This window comes from Peromyscus eremicus, chromosome 12, assembly GCF_949786415.1.
Source record: "Peromyscus eremicus chromosome 12, PerEre_H2_v1, whole genome shotgun sequence".
NCBI lineage: Eukaryota > Metazoa > Chordata > Mammalia > Rodentia > Cricetidae > Peromyscus > Peromyscus eremicus.
Genome location: NC_081428.1, coordinates 11,376,743 through 11,401,763, shown reverse-complemented (window position 1 = coordinate 11,401,763; position 25,021 = coordinate 11,376,743). Strand labels below are relative to the sequence as shown.

The following is a 25,021-nucleotide window of genomic DNA, read 5'->3' as shown; positions in this document are numbered from 1 at the left end:
TAATTTTGTTTTAATGTTAGTCATTACTATTATTAATATTTTACTGAGACCAGTTTATAAATTAAATTTTATCATTGGTAGATCTGTGAAGAAAAAAACATAGTTTATATTTCATGTATCCACTGTGGTTTTAGTATATATTCCCCCATAAATAACTGATAACTACTTCTACATAGTATATATTTTATAATTTTATGGAACCATATACAATATCTTATCACCAAACATATTACATAGTGTTATGTCATAAATTATTTATAATTCTATTTTATTATTGCATTTTATTAAATCACTTTTCTTATGTCAATAATAACCCTTACAGGTTTCAATATCTTACATATCAAAATACATGTATTTCTAATGACTTGGATAAATAAGTTTGCTTCTATTGGAAAATAAAATTTTAGTTTGGATGAATTGAAATTTTTGCTTTATCTCATATGGACAAAAACTCACTACACAAAATAAATGTGGTCTTCCCTTTAAAATGTTTCAAGACAGCCGGGCGGTGGTGGCGCACGCCTTTAATCCCAGCACTCGGGAGGCAGAGCCAGGCGGATCTCTGTGAGTTCGAGGCCAGCCTGGACTACCAAGTGAGTTCCAGGAAAGGCGCAAAGCTACACAGAGAAACCCTGTCTCGAAAAAACCAAAAAAGAAAAAAAAAATGTTTCAAGACAAATGTTTGGCAGTGATGTTTTAATGCTGTATAGACACCAAATTATACAGGGCTGTTGGATGGGCCAGAGTACTTGGAATATTTAAGTAAATCAGGGTCAATGTGACCCCTTAAGTCCTCAGTTCTGTAGAAAGTGGCTAGGAAGATTTTGTAGAAAGCCAGGCAAGTGACTATAAACAAAAAGAGAAGTGGATTATGTCAAAACTGACATTAATCTAACCAGACTGCAGAAGATCACTTGTGACATTGAAAACATGCAAAAGGAGACTTTGTCAGCTTAGTTTATGGCGGTTTCATTAAATAATTAAAATGACTTACAAGTGATCATATGACATTGATAGTTTCCAATGTAATTTTTCCATCATCCATTAACTTGTTGATTTTTCCATGAAGTGAAACGTGGTTCAAAAAGTATCCAGAATATCACTGGTAACATCAAGAAACCCAAGGCTCTTTGTCATGTAAATGAAACTTGCTTCTGCATCATCATGAAAGTATGGAAAGCTGAAGACTATTAAATAGGTAAAATCCAGAGAGAAGGAAAACAGAAGAAAACCTCCTCTGGAGACTGTGTTTAACTGATCTTAAGACAGATGCGAATGTCGGGAAGGTACTAGGGTAAAAAAGAAAGAGAGCAAAGGTTTCAGAACATTGAATAGCTTGTCCCTGCCTGCATCTGAAGTGTCCCTCTGGATCTCATATTTAGAACATTTGGTTTTCAGTTGTTGGCCCTATTTGGGGAGTCTCCAGAATCTTCCTGTGGCCATTGTCTACTGCCCGCCCCCCACCACTTCACCTTCTGTCTATGATGGATTGCAGCTCTCTGAAGCCATAAGGCAAACTTCACCTTTCCTCCCTGCAGTCTGTCAGGCATGCTTGTCACAGTGATGTGTATATAACTAGTATATAACAAAAAACAGGAATCATTTCTCCTCTATTGTGTATATGACCACGATAACCGGTGCCAAATTTGTAATAAAAAATGAAATTCGATGAGCTATTGATTATTGATAGCATTACATAAATGTAAAATGAATGAATTTTCATTATGTTGTATAAATGCAATAAATGGTGAATTTGAGAGTGTTAGCTGAAAGTAAAGAAAGTAACCGGGATATTTCTTTTCATTTCTGTGATAATGCTGTTCACTAAGCTCATATTTAATAGCATATATTCTTTCAAGGGCAAAAACTTACTATGCTGTTACCTCTCTCTAACTTCCTTTTGTTCCTTCTATCTCATACAAGACAACCCCATTCCTCTCCATAAAGATGGATATCTGTGACAGGATAAGTCAAGGAGTATCCAGCACCAGATCCCTAGGTCATGGATTTTTCAACTTCTAAGAGAAAAAAAAAAGTTCAGGAATGTGTCCCTGCACTGTTCTGGATCAGAGGTTCAAGATGGGGCCAGTATAAACACTTAATGAAAACCCACAATATGTCAAGACACCTTAGAGATACAAATGATAAAGTACATAGAACACATGAATAAAATGCATCTCCTGTCTACAAATGGGCCTGTGGTCCAGTGTGTGCACAGGAATGTGTGATAATTCACAGATATTTTGATTAGTTTGTTTTTTTAGTTTTAGGCAGTTTCATATAGACAATGACCTTCAGTTCTTCTCACTTTCTACTACCCAGTCTCATCCCCATTCCTTCTCCCACTGAAACCTTCTCCTTCCCAACAAGTCCCCTTCCTACTGTGTGTGTGTGTGTGTGTGTGTGTGTGTGTGTGTGTGTGTGTGTGTGTACATATATGTGTGTGTCCTACTGAATTTAAATAGTTGCCTGTATGAGCATGAGATGTTATTTACTGGCAACTTATCAGTGCTACAACACTGAACTGAAACCTTTCCCTCCAGGTATCACTAACAATAGCTGCTCACAAATATTCCCAAACACAATTACTTGGTATCTAGCAGCCCAGTAAAGATGATCCATAACATTAAATATCAAGAATATTTAGCTGGGCAGCGGTGGCGCACGCTTTTAATCCCAGCACTGGGGAGGCAGAGCCAAGTGGATCTCTGTGAATTCTGGGCCAGCCTGGTCTACAGAGCAAGATCCAGGACAGGCACCAAAACTACACAGAGAAACCCTGTCTCAAAAAAACAAAAAATAAAGACAGAATTGTTACTGTGGTTTTAACTCAAGTATAATTTACACTAAATAAATAAGTAGTTTTTAAGAATATGGTTCAATTAATTTTGGTAAATATATTCATCCACAAAACCACCACCCAATGAACACACATAAAATGTTCATCATCCTAGAGGCATATTTATGGCTTCCCCCTTCCACCTCACTTCAGAAACAACTACTACTTTGGTTTCTGTCATGCAATACAAAACGACCCATATTCTCATTAGTCTGAAATACCATTTACTCTGAACGGTTTCTGAATTACCTCCATGTCATTCATGTATCAGCAATTTGTTCCTTTTTTAATTGAGCAGTACCAATTTTATAATTCACAAATTTTATAATTCAAGCACAAAATGAAATTACTCACCCATTGATGGCTATCTGGATTATTTTTCTGTTTAAGTTTACTGTGACCAAACCTACAGTGAACATTGATATATAAATCTTTTTACTTGTAAGTTTTCATTCCTCTTGTGTAAGTGAGTAAAAGAAATATCTAAGTTGTCTAGTAAACTTACAATTTTTTTTATTTTTTAAACTTTTTAATTAAAAATTTATACAATGTAGTCTGATCACATTTTCCCCTCCCTTCTATCTCCTCCCAGGACCTCCCTACCTTTCCAAACATCCAACTCCATGCCTTCTTTCTCACTTTCTTTAGAAAAACAGGTAAATTTTAAAAAGCAAACAAAAAAATAAAAATAAATTAATTAAAAATTTAAAACAGGAAGTGAGTTCCAGGAAAGGCACAAAGCTACACAGACAAACCCTGTCTCGAAAAACCAAAAAGAAAAAGAAAAAAGAAAACACAAAAAAAATAAAAGCACAAAATTGGAAACAATAATATGTGTTCAAAAGATCAGTGACTTATATTTTTATGTTATAAGAAATTACTCCTCTGTCCAGCATATGTAAGTTTTAGTTGTCCCATATCCCAGGCCACAGCATTCAGAGTTTTTGAAATTTTACCCACTCTACTGAGTAGAGCAACCTCACAATAAAATTCAGGCGAAGGTGTTTTTTGACTGTGATGAGACTGGTCAGTTCCCCATGATCCTCCTGGCTAGTTGTATGTTTTCTCTTGTGAAATAGCTCTCTTCGCTCTGCCTTTCCATACTTTAAAGTTGGTTTATCTTTTATTAGTAGTATTTGGAGTTTACAAAATATCATTGATTAAGACCTTTATGGATACACATATCTTAATATTTTGCTATGTTTATGGATTTTCCTTTTGTCTATTTAACAACATCTTTGATAAATTAGTTTTTATAAAGTAAAGCTATTTTTTTTATGCTTTTCCTCTTACTTAGGAAGTTTTTGTTGGCCTTATGATGGTGCAGATGCTCTCTAAGGCTTCCTTTTATTGTCTTATACACTTATTTTTACTTTTTGTTCTGTGACTCTTCCCAAGTTAATTTCTTTTCAGAATCTATTTGCCCTTGAAAATTAAAAAACACTGCCACAGACAGGCAGGCATCTTCACTAACATAAAACAGCATCATGTGCAGTTGTAACACCAGGAAGGGATGAGTAACACTGTTTTCTCTTGACATCAAAACAAGCCAAGATCAGAAGGTCCTGACCTCTCAGCCTGATCATTAAGCTTCTTTTCATGGCAGACCTATGGTGGAACCATGGTTTTCTGGGAGGATTCTTTTTATCACCAGAAACTCCACTTTTAAGCTCTTTATTCCTCAACAACTAAGGTTGCCAGGTACAATTCAGGTCAGTGGGTTATATTTGAATTTCAGTAAGAAAGGAGAGACTTAATAAAGTTAATTAATAATCTTAAATAAAAACAAAATAAAGAGTTATAACACATGCTCCAAATATTCCATGAAATAAATTTATACTAAAAAACACTCTTGTTACCAAACTGGAGTGCAAATGTAACTGGACAACATGTGTTCTTGTCTGCTGTATCTGGGAATTTGTCCTACATCCAACATTATTAAACCCTCTAAATCCTAGGCCATCAATATTTTCTCAATCAGTCCTTGTCTGTTTTCGAGAAAAAGACCCTTGAAGAAGATACCTTATTTATACACCATTTCAGTAGCCACCTAATTAGCTCATAAACTGCAATTACAATGCCTTTCACCATTTGTTAAAAGCAAAGTAATTTCAAACACAATCTTTATCATATTTTAGGCATTCAATTCCTCTTCTTGCTTTTAGGATAAAGTCTAAACTCCTAAACTTGTCAATCATCACTGCTGACTTATCTTGCCAGCTTCTCTCTAAGCAGTCAGTATCTTGCACACTCCATACACTCTTCCATTATGAAGAAACTTTCCATCAAAAAAGTCCAAACTCTGTCCTTTGGTTCTAACATACACACATGAATTTTCTTTCAGCTGATCACGTAAATCTCACTAATCCTTCTGCTATGCCTTGGTCTGTTCACTGTCAGATATATTCCTGCTTTGTTCTGATTCAACTCTCTACAAAATCATGTGGCCTTCATCCTGCTTGTGGGGATGACTGAACATCTGAGAGTTGACTCTGGACAGAAGAGATTGGTAGTCCTTGCAAGTCACACATATTCGTAACTTTGGAGACAAGTACATCACAGGCCACAGGAGTCAGACAAGAATTACCCTTACACTCAAGAGCAGAGTGGCCAACCAGGGGTTATGGGAGGCGGGCATTACAGTGTGAGTAGATAAGATAGCATCAAGATTCAAAGGAAGAATGTAGATAACTTGTTTAAATTATGTGGGCTGCCAGGGTTCTGAACTCCCTACTCAGGTGTAAGCAGACACTATTCTTAATTCCCTTGATAAGAAGACTTTTAGGATTAAGGAGCTTATGGGGAGCAGTTAAGAATGTGCATTTGTTACTTTTCTCTCTGCTGCGGTCAAATACCAACAAGAAGTAACTTAAGGGAAGAATTTACTCTAGCTCCTGATTGGAGAGGACACTCTATCATGGCAGGGAAGTATGGATGCAAGATTGGCTTCGGGCTGTGGTGGCAAAAATGTGCAGCTGCATGCTCAGATCTAGTGATGTCAGAAAGCAGAATGCTGGAGCACAGCTGTATTTCTCCTTTATCAGTCCAGGACTCCACCATACAGGATGGCACTGCCGGTATTCAGGTTAAGTGTTCTCCCTTTGACTAGCTCTTTGGAACTTCTCTCATAGATATGCCCAAAGATGTGCCTCACTAATGCACTACATGCTTCTTAGTTTAATCAATTAGAAACTGATGATTAGTCATCACAGAAGAGAAATGATGTGTGAATACTCCCTCAGTTTTACCAGATATCAATGCAGCACAACATTCTGGGGCTTGATCCAGGCATAATGTCACTGCAAACAGAGGTGTAAGAATGTGTACCTGTCCATGCCTCCTTCTTGGATAGCATCCAGAAGAGATTTGACACACTTCTCCCTAAATTCAGAATTGTAGTGAAATGTAAGGTCAGAATCATTGTCCAAGACTTGGGAGCTAGAAAAAGATCTGCTTAGTGGATTTATTGGGTCTAGGGGCCCTCGTTCCACTAAACTGCAACTCTTGAGTATGTTTTCAGTGATTAGAATACTTTAAATTCAGTAGAATTGGAGATCAAGTGTTAGAAAATCAACAGTCATGCGAATGGTTCTTCCCACAGAAGCATAATGAATTTTGTTGGCAGTAGTCTTGATTCTCCTATTATAAGTAACCCTACTTATGCATCATTATATAATACCTCATTGTATTTTATGACAATATACTGGCCAATTTTGCATTGTCTCATGACATTCATTTGGGGAATCTAGACATAAATTGTTATATAAATACATGACTATGTATATATGTTTAAAGTACATAGGATCCACATGTCCTTGTGATTATCCTTTGAACTTGTTTGAACATCTCATGTTTTTCTCAACAATTAATGTATGTGTGTAATGGTTAACTTGCTTGCCAACTTCACAGTATCTAGAATCAGCTGGGATACAAGCTCCTGGGATAGCCTGAGAAAGATTATCCAGATTAGATATCTTAGGGTAAGAAGACCCACCTTCACTAGACAGGCTGAGTCCTGAAGTGAATGAAAAGGCAAAATCAAGTTGAGCATTAGCATTGGTCTTTCACAACTTCCTGACTACAGATGCAATGTGACCAGCCACCTGAAGCACTTTTGACCATGAGGAACTGCACCTTTGAACTATGAGGCAAGATCAACCCTTTCTTGAATTGCTTTTGCCCAGGATTTTGTCACAACAATGAGAAAAGTCACTAATATAGTTTAGTAACTTGTTAATGCATGTATATGTTTTCATGAGTATGGTGATTATTTTTCTTTCTGAAAATTATGCTCCAGTAAACATGATTTAAAATAAACCACAACTTAAAGTAAACCATTTCAGGACATGCAATAAAAGTATACTTGCATAAGGCAATAAAGGCAAGTAGTATTTAATACTTCGTTTTAAAATACAGCTTTATAAATTTGTACATTTAAATTATAAATTCTTAAGAGAGAAACACAGATGAAACTGAACAGAGAAATAACTTTTAGTGAAAATTATACATCTTTGTTAGTTTGAATTAACAGTAAGAACACTAGCCTTGCTCCAGTTCCTTGCTGGGTAATTCTGAAAAATTTTACCATGGGGAATAGAAAGGCCCGGTTTTGTTTTCCTTCACCTTCATGGCTTGGCTATTGACTATGGTGAGTAAACTTTCTTTGCAAAGGCTTAACTCCCAAGCTCTCCTTACTTTGAAAGTAGCTTAAGTCATGCCTAAAACTTTCAAGTGTCATTTTGACTGACAAAGCATAAAAGAAACAAGACAGCAAGGTTCCTTGCACAAACAAATGGTTGCTAGACCACTGTTATGAACTTCTAAGAAATGGAGAAATCTGACAGCAGGCAAAAACAAATTTTCTTGCCAAAAGCAAACATCACCAATTTCTATGTAACTTGTCTCCTCACTTTGTGCAGTTGTAACAAAAATGAACTTGGGGGAAGCAGAGCCTACAGGATACACCTAGGCAGAAAAGGTCCTCCAAGAAAAGTAAGCCACTCTCTGTTGGAGAACCATGGAAAGGAAGACCCTAGAACAGCACCCACTTGGCTTACACTGGCCCATTCCCATCCCACCACCTCAGGGCAGGGAGCAGCTCTGTATAGAGCTCTGCCATGTCAGGTGGTTCTGAAAAGGAATGTTACCCAGGGGAAGGGTTAGGATGGGCAGGGAAGAACTCTCCAGCAGGCTACTTGCTGAATCTTGCTTAGCATCCCCACCCAGTTCAGCACATATGACAGCATTCCCTGGCTCCTGGTACATCATCTTACCCACTCTTAGCAAGTGCAGCTGGCCTTGCTACAGAATACATCCCTAGTAGGGTAAAGAAATCTATAGCATGTAACACAAGAGCTTTCCTTGTTCCTTGCAAAACCAGTGAGAAGAAAATGGCACCAAAACCTTGCCATGACATTGGCCTTCTCCATGAAACTTCCTGCAACCCAACAATCAACAATTATCAGCCCACAAAACTACTCAGTATCTTGGAACATTTGTTGCTGTCACCTTTATCTGCTATGTACAAGTTCTAATCCTGCTATGATTTCTGGATTTCTAAAAAGTGAATTCAGAAGGAAATAATGCCTCTTTCTTCTCCATTTCTGGTCTGGCCTTAATCAAACATGTTCTTGAGTAAATGAAAGTTTAATAATACTTTTACCATACCCCAGCCCCCAATATGAGCACCGTCTTCCCCCTGGTATCCACGAGGCTTAGGTGTAAATATCTTGCCTGCTCATACCAAGAAAAGTCTTTCTATGAAACAAATTCACTGTGCCATGATTACTGTAAACTCGAGCCTAGTAAGACAGAACACAACATAAAATTAGTCACACGAAAGGAATTGTTATGTACACATAGGCATCCAAGGACAAAAGAAGACTATGGTTCACTGGGAGCAGCTCCACAGGACTCAAGAAAGCTACAGACAGTTGAGTCTCAACTGTGCATGCCCCACTTCCACCATCACTGAGGGACTTTGGAACGCAATAATCCTGACCCACATATGTCAAGTGCAATAACAACTTTGAAAGGCATTCTGCTTCCAAGGAAGAAGGGAACAAAGTTCAAGCTATCCAGGACATACTCCCTGACTCACTCCGCTACATTCCTTTCAAAGGACATAAACAAGTCCTGGTCTATTCCAGGTAGGTCTTGTCTATCACTGAGCATTATATTCCCTGAGCATTCTACAGTTGTTCTAGAGAACTCTGAGGAAGAAGGAGATAAATGATCAGCCCTAGGCTACCTGGAGACTGCATTTTTTTTATTCCATAAAAATACAAAGAAAAAACAGAGCTTAGTGAGCTTAGAAAATTCACAACAGGGAGCTTTTATGGCTGATGCAGCAAGAAAAAGGTAGAGGATAATTTTAAATAACCTAAAATCATTATTAACAATACTAAGTAGATCAATCCTTTCCTAAAATCAAGAGACTATTTGAAAAATATGTAAGTTATATTTGTCTTGTTTTTCTGCTTTTTCTTTTACTAGAATAACTAGAAGCACATTATCCAAACTCACCAAAAAAGAGGCAAAATCACTTAAGTGGTTACTCTACCAGTGGGGAATTCACGTATTGCTGAGTGTAATAGAAACTGGAATAGCAAAAGGCTGAGCTATCAGGTTTTCTGTTTGGGGACCACTCAGCTCATGTAATTTAAACTAAAGTTGACACTTTAAATGAATTTATTGGTCTCACTTTGTTCCAGGACCAGACAGTAGTCCAGCTCACACACATGGACATCTTTGGGATTATATAACTTATTCCAGAGGGGCATATTAATATCACATTTTTTTCTTAGATGGTGATCTTCCCAAGGCCATTTCTTTGATTTGATGTCATGTTGTAATTTGAAACTGAAATTTCCTCTTAAGTTACCTGGAGAATCAAGTACATTTTACCAGGAAAAAAAAAATGGCATTCAGAAAATGCACTGTGGCCTTTAGGGTAAGAATTCTACAAGAAAATTTAGGCTTCAAGCTTCTGCAGACAGCATGTCAAAGTATTCAGTCCTGGAGCAAAACAATCAGTGCAAGAATAAAGTCTTCCCGAAGCATTAAGAAATTCAGATTCAGACTGTAAGGAAGATGATGAATTTGGAAATATAAGGAGAAAATGCCAAAGCCTCTCACATAAAATACTTTATTTTGTTGACCAAGAGATACAAGTGTCATCCTATTTTCCAATCAGTAGTGGCTAGGGTCTTCTCTTAACATAGTTGCCATTGTCTGAATATGAATGAACACTTTTCCTGATGTTATCTAAAAAAATCTCAGTGAATAAATGATTTAAGACAGTATGAATCCTAGTGGCTCTCTGAAAACTGTCTTTTGATACTGCTTCATAAGATAAAGAGTACACACATAAAGTCTAGAGAATAGATGTCATTGGAAGAGAATTTGTGAGACAAGGGAACATTCTATATGATTATTGGGAAGATGCAAGTCAAAAGAACACTGAGATACCATTTTTTTCCCTGCTTAGAATAACTGTTATCAAAAAGAAACAAAGCAACAGATGCTAGTGAGGATGTAAATAAAGTTATTCGTAGAAATTTGGTTAGTACAGTCACTGTGAAAAATGGTACAGAATTTCCTCAGAAACTGCCGTGAAAGCTACTGTGTAATCCAGCAACCCCACTATTAAATTAACACATTATACCAGGAGTGCTGTTCAAAGAGTGACTTCTAGTGTCTGTTTATCACATAGGACTGTGGCGTGTAGCAACTGATTATAGAAGTCAAAGAAGCCATCAAAGAAGATTTGGAATCACCCTACCATGGAAAAAAAAAGTGACCAATATCTGAGATTATTCATTCAATATGTACCCCAATTATTGTGGTAGTCAAATATTGTGGACATGCCCTACAATGTTATATTTCATCTCATACACATATACAATTATTATGTGTCGGTTTGAAATAAAACGTTTTCAAATATTATAAAAATAAGTGATAACAATCATTCTAAAAAGAGGGAAGAGACATGCTGCACTGTCAACATTCTTGATGAAATGATATTGTTAGTAAACAAAAAAGACTCCCGAGTTAAAAAGTTTATCTGAAGAATTGCTTACCATATGAAGGCACTTCGAAGAGTATTTGCCAACAACTTCTTTGAACAAATTTCTTCAAAAATTAATATCTTACACAGCTAAAAATTACATAAGGAAAAGTAAATTCCTCAATATAGACTACTTATTTAAAATACTATGAAATGAAAATTTTAGAATAAAAGTATTCGGTTTGATGAGATGGCCCATTATTGTGGTAAATGTGCCTGCCCTGCAAGACTGACAACCTTAGTTCAATTCTCAGAACCCATATAAAGTTAGGAGAGAATTGACTCACTAAGCTGTCCTTTGACCTCCATTATGTAGTGTGGCACACATACACACACACACACACACACACACACACACACACACACACACTTAGTAGTAAATAACTTAAATAGAATAAAAATATGGCATCATTCATTACATGATGTGATGGGCATAGGTTTTTATTAGCAGTGGTACATGTACTAACAGAGATGTGTCAACTGAATGTTGGACAAATGACATCCAATGGCTCTAGACCATTGGGCACAGCAACAAGACTCAAGCCAGAAGACCCTCCAGTAACTCCTGATTTCCCTTCATCCAAAGCATTTGCCCACAGAAATAGCCCTTATTTCCCTCTGCTGACCACTAGGTGAGCAAATCATGGGTGGCTAATAAGAGAATTGAAACAGACTGTTGGAAGAAAATTCCAGCATCAAAAGGGACATTTTAGTCACCTCCTGGATCTGTCATCTCAAATTCTGAACACATCAAAGGGTCTTAATAATTTCAAAAATTACTGTGATTTCATATCTGGAAGTCTTGCTAAGAAAGCTGTGTTTAGCTGGGCAGTGGTGGTGCACACCTTAAATCCCAGCACTTGGGAGGCAGAGGCAGGTGGATCTCTGTGAGTTGGAGGCCAGCCTGGTCTACAGAGCGAGTTCCAGGACAGGCTCCAAAGCTACACAGAGAAACCCTGTCTTGATAAAAGAAAGAAAAAGAAGGCTATGGTGATATTTTATTTATACTAAAATGTTATTTGTATGTTAATAAATAAAGTTGCCCGGGGTCAGAGCTATTAGCAAGCCATAGGAAAGCAGGGCAGTGGTGGTGTACACTTGTAATCCCAGCACTTGGTAGGCAGAGCTAGGTAAGTCTCTGTGTGTTCAAGGATACAGCCAGCATTGGATACACACGCCTTTAATCTCAATACCAACCACAGAAAACCTGGAGGTCTATACAGACAGGCTGTGATGAGGCAGTCATGTGGTTGGGTTTACAACCAATGAGAAGGCAGAACAGAAAGTCTATATAAGGACTTTAACACAGAAAGTAGCCCTGGTTCGGAGAGGTAGGACCACCGCAAGAGGAAGGGTAAGGTTTTAGCTCTTAGCTCTGACCTCTTGGCTTTCTTCTTTGCATTGGTTCTGTGTTTCTTATTTAATAATATGGTTGGTTACATCTACAGGAAGCTGTGTTTGCACCACCGTCACACTATTCTTAACAACTTCTATGACCACTGTCTTCTTTTGCAAGACAAAAATAATGTGCATTATAGGAAAATATTGACTGGTCAAAACCTTGGGGACTATGTGGTGCCTTCTTTTTTATAATATACAGTCAAAAGCCCCAGTGAATTTTCTGAACACCAAAGTTAGAATTAATTGTTCCTCCCTACTAATTTGTTTTTAGTCACCTTGATAGGCTTGTTACATTTCTTTTCCTTCTAAATAAGCAAAAGTTCATATATGAGTCATATTTTTCCACTAACAGCTTGGTAATATTTATTGAACACATACTAAAAGGCGCATCCTAAACTGCTTGCTTATATTATAATAGCTTCATACCAATTTATGGAGTAAATTCTCCTACAGATGAGATCTTTTACAGATGAAAATGCAAGCTCATGGAAGTAAAATGATTTTCTCAAGGTCGTCTGCTAAGGGGACGATCTGAAATTCAAGCCAATATTTACAACACCACAGCTTCCTGTTTGCACCAGTCATGCTATCCCCTGTTCCTCCTGATGCTTTCCATGGAGTATATGCTTGCTGTCAGTGAGTGGTGCTGTTTATTTACTGTTATCTCACTACCATCCTTATATCAGCTATAAAATATGTGTATGGTAATTATAGATGTGGTATGTTAGCTAGTTTGCTTTAAAATCAAATCTTTAGTGGTACTGAAAGTATTGTGACAAATTGCTAGGACATTCATCACTAGCAGGTGACCTACAAAGTTAATCTACAACATGTGCAAACTTGACTTTCCCTGTGGAGTAAGCTATTCTTCCTTCCTCTCCACAAGCTCCCAATTGTGGTTACTAGTGGGCATGTCCAGCCCCACTACTTAACAATTTACTGTTGGCCTTCATTTGATGACATTTACAACAATCTACAAATGCCAATGAGTTTGGATTTTTTTAATTTTAAAAAGTCCTTTATTTACCTAATATATTAAAATATTCAAAAATTTCAAAATGCATACTGCCCAGAAACTCTTCTAACTCAAACACTTAAATGGCTCAAATTTTGTTGACGACCATAGTCACCCTTAGAGGTGACTCATGTGCTTGTAGAGATTAGACATGGTCTTCTTTGGTGTTCTCCATGTGCAGGAAAGAACCTGGGAGTATTTAGTAAAAGAACAAGGAAAGGGTGATGTCGCAACACAACTCGCATGCCAACTCCAGCTGGGGCTGGCAGAAAAGCCAAGACTATTAAACGCAGGGGTGTTCTCTCTCCCTCCCTAATGAGCATCTGAGATTAATATAAGCTCTTGAAAGGCTGAGGGTTCACAGATTTCAAAATACAGCCCCCTACATCTTTGAAAGGTGGACTCATAAATTATGTGCAAATAAAATTCTCACATTGTTAAAAGGGACTCTCTGCTTTCTTGATGCAGTACTTAGACGAGGTTGAAAAATTCAAGAAGAGGGATAAATTTGTGCCCTGATGGGTCCCATGAAACGGCTTGCTTTGTCTGCTTCTAAACTGTATGGGAGACTGTGGCCCTCACTGCACAGGCTTTGTGCAAGGAAGCAACCATTGGTGAGGCTCCATATAGTGATATGACTCTGCTCTGTAATAAATCCATCCGGATGATTTCTCTGACCCAACAATCCTAATTGAGACTAAACAACTAAGAGTTTGCCTTCTCACCCAGTAGGTAATGAGAGGTAAACAAGAGTTCTACCCCATCAGATAAGATGATTATAGTCAATTTGTTTGACTGAATTTTATGGAGAAACCCAACTCTGAAGTTCTCAAATTGGTAGATAATGGCAGAGTTGGGAAATGTATAAAAATCAGTAGCACAAAATGCTGTAAAGTGTGAAATCAAGGGTTATAGAGTAGAAAAGAGCTAATGGAAGGAAGAGCACAGTATTCATCAAGCCTGAAATTTGTGAGCAGTAAGAGTAATAGAATGGGAGCCCCAGAGTCCCAAAAGAGTATCATGTTCTCGTTGCTAAGAGAATGAGATGTCCTGTCTATTGCAGGTGCTGCATAAGATGGCTCCATTCACAAATCTAGGCAGTTACGTGAATGAAAACACCACAGCCGGTGCTGGACTGAAGTAAACCTGTCAGGAAGGTGATTCTAGCTTCTTTATCTCCATTTTTCTCCTAATTTTTTACTATTGTTTTATTTTAATTTTTAGTGTTATTTCATTTTACTTTAGGTTATCAAAGACAACTGTTTTGGCCAGCAAAAGGGTTTTGCACTTGTTGGAAAATAAAGGTAATTTCTTCTACAATTATGAATGACTACCAAGTGCCTAGGTCTACCTTAACTGAATTAAGGAAATTCTTACTATAATTACAACTGTAATACTTGAAAAAAATGAAATATTTATTTTATGTTCTTTCCTTCTTTTTACTCAATGTTTATTTTGAAATTTTTTAAATTTTTTCAAAAATAATGGAAGGCTTGTATCATGAACATTACATTTTGGTCACCTAAGCTCACCAAATGTCAAAATTCTACCACACTGGAAATTATGTTGAAGTCAATGATGTGTCAACACAAAAGACATCAGCATGGTGATACACGCCTTTAATCCAGGCAATCAGGAGGCAGAGGCAGGCCAATGTCTATGGTTGATTTCGAGGCCATCTTGATCTACATAGCAAGTTCCAAGCCAGCTAAGGCTACATAGAGAGATCCTGTCTCAAAGAAACAAATCAAAATAATAATTGTTGTCATAAATAATATGTGCATTCATACATACACAATTCTTCTGTGTAGATAAGGACATCATCATCTTTCTACATAATCATAATGCCTGCATAATGTTATTATTCACCTAAGAACTCAACACAACAGCCATTCCATGTGTATTAACAAATACAAAGGTATACTAAGAAATATATATGAGATTAAACACATGTATAATCCAATACACATTCATATATACACATGTCATCAAACTCACAGATTTACAGATTCCACATTGGCAAATGCAACCAACTGGACATTGACGGTATTTAAATCAATGCATCTGTACTGACTTCTTTGCACAGACTATTTTTCCATCATTACCTCACTGAGCTAATATAACAAACATTTTCATAAAATTTACATTAGGTATTGAAATCAAAGGAGGGCATACATAAGTTAGATACCATATCATTTCATATCAGCCTTGAGCATCTGCAAATGTATTCAGGGGTCCAGGGACCAATCCCCTGCTGGGACTGGACAGATGAGTCAAGGATTAAGAGTGCCGACTGTCCATGCACAAGTACCTGAGTTCAGATTTCCATGCAAATATAATAAGCTGAGTGTTCTGCAAACACCTGTAACTCCAGCACAGGGATCCAATGCCCTTTTCTGGCCTCTCCATGCACACACTCTCATAGATAGATAGATAGATAGATAGATAGATAGATAGATAGATAGATAGATAGATAGATAGATAGATAATCTTACAGAAGAACATGAATTCCCTTTCACAAGATCTAATCAGCATTTGTTTATATTGGAGTAAATCTACAATAGTAAGAAAAGTATTCCATGCCTCATCTGAATTGGATAGTTGGTACTTCTGACCATAATCAAATAAAGGGGTTAAAAGAAATTATAGTATAAACCACCCTACATAATTTTCTAAAAAAAAATCTAAAAACATAACTAACAACCACATTATCTTGATTGAGCTATAATTTCTCAGGCATGAGAAGCCACCATATTCATGTGCCTATAATTAGAATTATTTGCTTAAACCACCAGTGCCTGATCTTTTGAAAACCATGACCACAATAACCACTCATGGTCAGTTTCAGCAAGCAGAGACCAATATGACCATTCCTGAAAGGCAGAAACCAAAAAGCCATGGCTCTAATAACTGGACTTCTCTCTGTACAGTGCTTCCCCCTACAAGCCCAAGTCTTTCATTGTTCTTCATGCAGATGTCTTGCAATTAGCTGGTGCTTCTTATTAGCCTTTCTTTGGCTGTGGCGCTAAGTGGTGGAGTACATGCTGAGTTTACATGAGGTTTGGGTTTAATCTCCATCACCACCAAAAAGAAAAAGTAAATGATTAGAAAGCAATAGTTAGAATAATCTGCCTTCATTTTAAATCAGGCTACTTGGGATGTACATATGGTTTGGTACTAGTCCACTTTGCTTTTAATTGTTGTCATACACTGCTAGGACTTTGCTGGTTGGTTTTTGTCAACTTGACACAAACCTGTAGCTAGAGTTTTTCTGATCCTGCCCACAGTCAGGACAAATCTCTCTCTCCCTCCAGTCCCGCAGCTGCTCAGACCAACCGAGTAAACACACAGAGACTTATATTTGCTTACAAACTGTATGGCCGCAGCAGGCTTCTTGTTATCTAGTTCTTCTATCTTAAATTAACCCATTTTTATAAATCTATACTTTGCCACATGGCTCGTGGCTTACCAGCATCTGTACATGTTGCTTGTCATGTCGGCGGCCGGCAGTGTCTCTCTGCCTCAGCATTCCTGTTCCCAGAATTCTCTTTTCTGCTTGTCCCGCCTATACTTCCTCCTGCCTGGCTACTAGCCAATCAGTGTTTTATTTATTAACCAATCAGAGCAACACATTTGACATACAGAACATCCTACAGCACAAACCTAGACCTATCTCAGAATATCTAAGAATATTAACTGAGAAAATGCCTCCATAAGATTCACCTTTTAGTAAGTCTGTAGGCTATTTTCTTGATTCATGCTTGATGTGGAAGTACTGCAGGTTCCTGCTTTGAGTTCCTACTCAAGCTTCCATTCATAATAGACTACAATTATAAGCTGAAATAAATCCTTTCTTTTCCAAGTTGCTCTTGGTTATGGTATTTGTCACAGAAATAAAAACCCTAAGACAATAACCAAAAGAAACTTGGGAAGGAAAGGATTGATTTAGCTTACAAGTCCCAGTCATGGTTCAATATCAAAGGAAGCCAGGGCAGGAACTCCAATAGGAACCCAGAGACAGGAACTGAAGGAGAGGCCCTAGAGCAATGGTTCTCAACCTTCTTAATGTTGGGACCCTTTAATACAGCTCCTCATGTTGTGGTGACCCCTAACCATAAGATTATTTTGTTTCTAATTCATAACTGTAATTTAATACTGTTATGAGTCATAATGTAAATATTTTTGGAGATGCAGATTTGGCAAAACATGTCATCTCAAACATGTTGAGATCCACTGGCATAGAAGAATGTTGTTTTCTTGCTTGATACCAGTGGCTTGCTCAGTCTGTTTTCTTATATTATCTGGAACCACCTGCCCAGAGGTAGCACTGCCCATAGTAGAATAGGCCCTCTCACATTGAGCAACAACCAAGTAAATGACCACAGACCAGTCCGATAGAGGCCATTTTTCAACAGAGGTTTCCTCTTCCCAGGTTACCCTAATTGACAAGCCTATCCATAGTTCCAGACATTTATTCTGAATATTGGGACATGTTCTTTGCAGAGAGAAGGGAAATGCTGTATAACAAATAAATCAGGTACTGTGTTCATTAGCTTTCTCATTGCTTTGATAAAAATACCTGAAAAAAAAAAAAAAAGAAGATTTGGTTGGGCTCACAGTTTCAAAGTTTCAGTCTAAAGTCAACCGAATCCATTTTAGGGTAACTTGAGGGAAAACACAACTTGGTAAAGGAACATGTGCTATAGGAAACTTGCTCATGTTATGGTATCCAAGTGAGAGAGAGAGAGAGAGAATAAGAAGAGACAAGAGCCAAAATGTATTCTTCAAAGGCATGCCCCAGCAACACAATTTTTCCTACTAGTTTCACTCTTCACCACAACTGCCAGTGGTCTGTTTAAATTTTGAATCTATCCTTGGTTTAAACCATTTATTAGATGAGAGCCCTCATGATCTAAGGATTCTTGTAAACATATTGCAGACATACCCAAAGGTATGCTCTACTAATCTCTTAGGCATTGCATTAGTTACTTTGTATTGTGATAAGACGCCGTGACCAAGGCAACTTAGAAAACAAAGAGTTTATTTCGGATTACAGTTCCAGAGAGCTAGAGTTCACGATGGGGGAGTGGAGGCATGAGAACTGGAATACCAGCTGAAAGCACACAGCTGAACTCTAAGTAAGAAGCAGAGATAGCAATGGGAATGACAAATGGCATTGACATCTCAAAGCCCACCTCCAGTGACATCCATCTCCCAAGGCCATATGCCCTGCGCTTCTCAAATAGCACCAACAACAAGGAACCAAGTGTTCAGATGCTAGAGACGATGGGGTCATCTCATTGAAACCAACACATACATCTCTAAACACAAACAAGTTGATAATCAAACATACTAAATCCCCCAAAATCCTTATTTTAAATTATGAAGTATAATACATTCCCTGAACTGCATAGTAATATGTGGTGTTATATACCGAGTGTCATAAATGAAAGTGAGAGTACTTCAAACTACTGCCAAGTTGTTGAAGCTCAGATCGAATGTTCATTGTATTATAATTCCTTATAAGAAGTTTGTCTCTTTTTTTCCCTATTTGGAGCAATTATGTATCATTTTAGGTTTTGTTTACTACAGTAAATGTAACAAGTTTACACAAAAAGATAATATGATTTAATATTGGTAGCTAGAAGATCTTAATTTTAAATGAAGAAATGTTAAGAAATCACTGTATATAATATTTTATCAAAATTATAAACTTATACACATATGTTCCATACTGCAAATGAAGAAATAACTGCATAGGTGTCCAGATATGGTGGCTTTCAATGGTAACATATGACTAAAATTAAATCCCAGATACATTAATATTGAGAATTACTATAATACCTAGCAGAGAGTCTCTTTGTATTTTTTGTTGTCATTAATTAATCTGTTTGCTTCCTACTCTGTCATCACTAAACTTGATAAAAATTAACGTCCAGACCATCACTCTCACAGCATTTGGCTCTGATAGATCCATAGGAAAAGAAATTCCTTCAACAAAATGAGCTGTAATTGACAAAAGAAATAAGGTAGCCCATACATGGGCCTCACAAAAGCTTCAGAGTCAATGTGTCACTTAAGCTGAGTCATGCAGTATACCAACCAATGAAGGACAAAGTTTGAACAACAAATCCTTCTTGTATTCCTGGAAATGCCAGGAATCTGTTAAAAGTTGAGGAGAAGAGGGGAGGGACAACTGTAGTGAGTGTGATCTCAGTTAATTTGACACATCTCTGCATGTGTCTGAGGGCATTTGCAGAAAGCTTTAGCTGAAGACAAGAGACCCACATTGAACATGGGTAGCAGCATCCAATAGACCAAGATCCTAGACTGAATACACGGAAGAAAGCAAGTGAAACACTAGTTAGGATTCCTTGCTCTCTGATTCTTGAATGAAGACGCAATGCGACCAACCACCTCGCTCCTGCTTCTGTTTCTTCCCTGCCATGGTGGGATGTCTTCTACAAAAACATATGCTGAAATCCTTTGTGGCTAGGTAGTCAAGCATTCGTTTTGTTACAACAATAAGAAAAGTAAGTAATACTTCCACACTATAAAATAGTTTCTAAGTCATGTTAAATATTTTCTACTTTATCCAGTAGAAAATTATTAGTTTAGTGATTTAGAGATATGGTTGGATGCTTTCTACGCCAGATTTTAGGGAAGAGCTGAGGCACAACAGATGTTGGAAGCAGGAAGCCACTTTGGTTTCTGTCTCAACGCTCTATTGGATGAATTCCAAGCTGAGAGGTGCTGAAAGAAACAAAGAAGAAAGTCCTGACTTGAAAAAACTTTTGAGAGGAAGAATTACAAAGAATTATGCCAGTCATATGTGGGGGTGCTAGCCCCCAAAAAACAGAAGGGATTTTTTTCTGAAACATTAAGTTCTTTAAAAAAGAGGTATTTTTGTTGTGATCTACATTCATGTGTATGAATCCTAAAGCAAATCACAGTCATTGCTTTTCTAAGACCCCCACCTCCATGAATCCACTAGGTCATCTCTAGTGCTCCAATTATAGAGATTTTTACTGAGAATGGATGATTACAATTACAGCCTGGAGAGAGAATAATAATCAAGAGTTAAATTAACTTTCAGGAATAAAAGTCCAGGTGGTGTTAGGAAATCTGAGTCACATTTAGAAGCAAGCTGTCTGACCCCAACAGGATAAAAGAACTCTTAGGTAGGTGGCAATGTTGACAGATGTTAAGAAGAACCTTGACCCAACCATGAAGAAAGGAACAGCTGGAGTCATCCGCTGATCGTCTGATCAGCACATTGAAGAAATCACAGCAGGACAGAGTGAACTTCATGCAGGACATCTGAGCAGTGACAGAGGACACCCCCAGACTCCCTCACACACTTTCTTGAATACTGTTTACTCTTCCAGTGATTTGTGTGCCCATTTTCTTCCAGCAGCCACCCTCTGGCACTATTATTTAACAGATGTGTGAAACTCAGCCTTAAACAGCTGAGCTTTCCCTTAAAGCCCTGATACTCTTATTTGAATAACTGCCTTGGAAGGTTCATGGAACCCATTTGGCCACAGGCCTCTCAGGAATTGGCAAGTACTAAGTGAGGATTTCTTGCCCCAGTAAAGAAAGCCTAGCACCTCGGGTCTCCATGGAGGCAAAGTAAGATTCAATACCAGAGCTTCTCTGCAAATCCATGCTATTGTTCACATATGACTGACCATAAAAATTGCCTCAAAATTTGCGTCTAGAAAACACAATCTAAGTCAGCTTTATTAGCATCACTTTCAAACACTCCCCTGTATTGGTCCCTTTCTTTGTTATTATAATGAAACATCTAAAACAGGCTGTTTATTTTACTCACAGTTTGGAGATTCAAAAGAAGAGTACAAGCATCAGCTGGATTCTGGTGAGAACCTTGCAGCCAATGGTGTCACAATGACCAGAGCAGATGCTGAAGGGAGAAATCACATGGACAATAAAACCACAAGAAGCTGAATCCCACAACCTGTAACATGAATTCCTAAATGGTCTTATAATAAAAAATCCCAGAGCCAGATATTGGGGTAGATGCTGATAGATCAGAGAGACAAAGGAATAAGCCACAGCTACTTCTCACCTAGCCAACTCCACGAATCTTCTCACTGAATGTCTCTGAGTCCTCAGCCGAAAAAAGTCCAGCTGAAGGGCTCCTGTCTCCTCAGGCCTTATATACCTTTCTCTGCCATTCCACCTCCTTCCTAGTACTGGGATTAAAAGCGTATGTGCTTCCCAAATACTGGAAACAAAGTCATGAGATCTCAGGTGCTGGGATTAAAGGTGTGTGATTCCCAAGTACTGAGATTAAAGGTGTGTGCCACCACTGCCTGGCCTTTATGTTTAATCTAGTAGTTTGTTCTGTCCTCTGATTTTCAGGCAAATTTTATTAGAGTGCAGCAAAATATCACCACAACAACCCCTTCAGAGGGCATGTCTCCAAAGATCTAAGGACCACACCCATAAGCTCCACCTCCTAAAGATCCAGCACCTCCCACTTCCCCAATGAGGACCTAGCTTTCAACTCATGATCTCTGGGGTGGGGATGGGGGGACACATTCAAACCAAACTGCAATCACGACAACCCCTTTCCTTATTTTACAGTGACATAGAAAGTTCACAGACAACTCATTCGTGACACAGAAAAGGACAATGTTGGTTTTGAAGAGGCAACTTACAGAGTCTCTGTATTCCAAAATATCATGGCTGGGTTTTTGTTTATTTGTTTTACTGGGGAAATGCATACCCACATTTGTGTATGTTTGATTTTTTTTTTCAAGAAAACATCAGATAAGAGCTTTAGATGACCAAGAACATTAGTTGTCTTATTCACGTGGATCTCTCTCTTGCATTTCTGCTTCACACTTTTGTGATTATAGGCCATAAAGGGTTCCTGCTTTCTTACTGTTTGTTCCCTGAATGACCTCTATGCTGTACTATCACTTCGTTCAGTTGGTATCAGCACTTTCAAAAACTGCACTTTGTCTCTTGGCTTAGAGGTGCTATCTTTACAGGTTCTGACCCAGTTCATTCTAAGATATGTGTTTACCAAGGATGATGTAGAGCTTTGCAGGGGCCTGTCTGAACTTGAAATATACCAAGCTCTATGGCCAGCTACCACAACAGTGAAGACAGCTATTAGCCTTAATGGAAGTTGTGGGTAACAGACCAAAGAAGCTCCCTGGGTCTAATCTCTACTTTCTGGGTCTGCTCAAGGTTACATCTGGTTTTGGTGCCAGGTTTGAGATTAGCATCAGGGTATCTAGACTCTCAGTCTACTCTATTTAATATCCAACAAGATTTTTTTTCTCCCTCTATTCAAAGAGGCCCTTCAAGTTTCTGCCTGTGACACTGGTGGTTTTACCACTCCCTTTATGGGAAAGAGAGATGGAAACCTTCCAGGTGAGTCACAGTTTATCTTTTCATTTAGCAAATACCTAGAGTGGCAGAAGTTGGAAATGTCCATTTCATAGCATGCTGACCAGTGAATGACCTATTATGCAAATTCCCGCAAGGAATGGAATATTAGAAGGCATACATACCTGAGATTGTAAAATGGAAACTGTTTATATAGCACTGCAGTTATCTGAGCAACAGAATTTTTTTTATTGTAAAAACAAGAACACTATATTGTTTTCTTTATGACTGAAATATCTCAAAAATAAATTAATAAGCATTAACTAACTTAAATAATTTTATTATCTTTTTTATGGTGTTTTCCCTGCATATATATCTGTGTAAGGGTGTCAGATCCTCTGGATTGGACTTACAGACAGATGTGAGCTGCCATGTGGGTGCTGAGAATTGAACTTGGGTCTTCTGGAAGAGCAGTCAGTGCTCTTAACCACTAAGCTATCTCTCCAGCCCCTTAAATATTTATATTATTCCAAGTTCTAATAGTTTCTGGACTTTGAACAATCATTTTATTAATAACAAAGTTATTATACATAATAACAATCAAAATAAATTATACTTTTTATTCTTTAAGTAAATTTGATAGAAGGTAAAATATTACATTTAAATTTTGGCAGATTTTTAATTAATAGAATCAGAGTTCAGGAAAGAAAACAGCATATCACTAGTCATAGATTATTATGAGAACATATTTGTGGAGCTCTGGAATTATTTTTTGAAAAGCTAAATATTAAAATTAATAGATTGAGTAATGGCAGGAGTGATGGCTCATTGGATAAAGTACTTAGCATGTAAGTGTGCGTACCTAAGCTAAGGTCCCCAGAACAGACGTGAGAACAAATAAGGTAGTGGAAGTCTTTCGAGTCCTTTTATGGTGAGATGGGAAACGGAGACGGAAAGATCCTTAAAAGCCTGCAGGCCAGCATACATAACAGTGAACAAGGGACCCTGTCTCAAACAAGATACAAGGTGAGGACTGACACCAGAGGAGGTTCTCTGTGTGCATGCGTTGGCATGTGCACACCTGTACTCACATACACACACAAGAACACATGCACACGTGTACACAAAAAGCCTGAGTAAAGCGCATTGACCTCATCTCTGTGGGCAAGCATTACTTATTAGTTAAAACTACTTTGAGACTTCAACTTACCCCAGTCAAAATAGCTAAGATTAAGGAATGACTATAACAAAAGGCTGATCCTCCTCAAACAAAGGACCATTTATTCCTCCTGATAGCATACTCTAGAACATCAGTTTTCTTCTGATCTTTAGACTAGACAAAATATCAACTCTCTCTGGGTCTCAGTCTTACAGATTGTAGATGTCGAACATTGCCAGTTTCAATAATCATGAGGCAAATTCCTTATAATTCTTTTTGTGCACATATGTATGCACATATACACACATACATGCTGTTGGATGTATTTCTCTGAAGAATTCTAATACAAGCACTTACTGTGTGCTGAGAATTATAAATTTCATGACAGAACCACAAAAAATGTATTATCCTACCCATTTTAAGGATAAAAAGGTACAACCAAGGTAAGTTTTAATGACTTAGTCCAAGGACTATGTGATAAAGGCTATGTCCAGAGTTCAAACACAAGCCTATATACTCTCAAAGCCTACATCCAACATTTACTCTCCTATCTCCCAAGACACTCACACTTTGGTAATGCAGTAGAGTGGTCAGAAGTGAAGCCTTTGTCAATACACTAGAAGCATGTTGAGCTCCAGACTTGTTCTCGGGCCTGACTGACTTATGTTTTGAATAGGACTGTGCTGAACAGAGACCACATCCCAGAATTCTGTAATCCTGATGATCCTTCAACAACAACAACAAAAAAAAAACATATATAAGGTTACTGACCAGTTCTTGATCTGCACTTGCTCCTGGCTCTTCGGTGCCTCTGTTGAGGCAAGTCAAGGTTTCCATTTAGTAACCAGAAACTTTGCAAAGCACCTCCTTGGTGTGTGACATGGTGCACAGACATGTTTCCATACACTAGATCTCAATGGGCTTGACGGTACACAGATATTTAGGGTAAGTTACAGATACAATGGGGGAGGAAAGATGACAGCTTGTTTCACTATGCAGAGGTCTCATTCTGAAGAACTGTCTTTGAAGTCAAGGAGGTGGATGTCTGCATCAGAGATGGAGTGGGGAACGGAGCTGAGAATGATGCTCACGTGTCGTTCCCCAGTTCTCTCAACTTGGCTATTTTTAAGTCAAATGACTTGAAATATGTCAAGTATTCTTGTTTTAATTAAGAAT

General features: G+C 37.9%; 1 long non-coding RNA gene across 1 annotated transcript; it reads right to left on the bottom strand.

Moving 5' to 3' along the window:
• Nucleotides 1-19,882: 19,882 nt before the first annotated feature.
• On the bottom strand, nucleotides 19,883-24,565 carry LOC131922723 (uncharacterized). Its single transcript, XR_009382368.1, has 3 exons — nucleotides 24,413-24,565; nucleotides 21,158-21,247; nucleotides 19,883-20,076 (listed from the first exon to the last, which is right to left on the bottom strand). It is a non-coding gene; the product is annotated as an uncharacterized LOC131922723 (long non-coding RNA).
• Nucleotides 24,566-25,021: the final 456 nt, after the last annotated feature.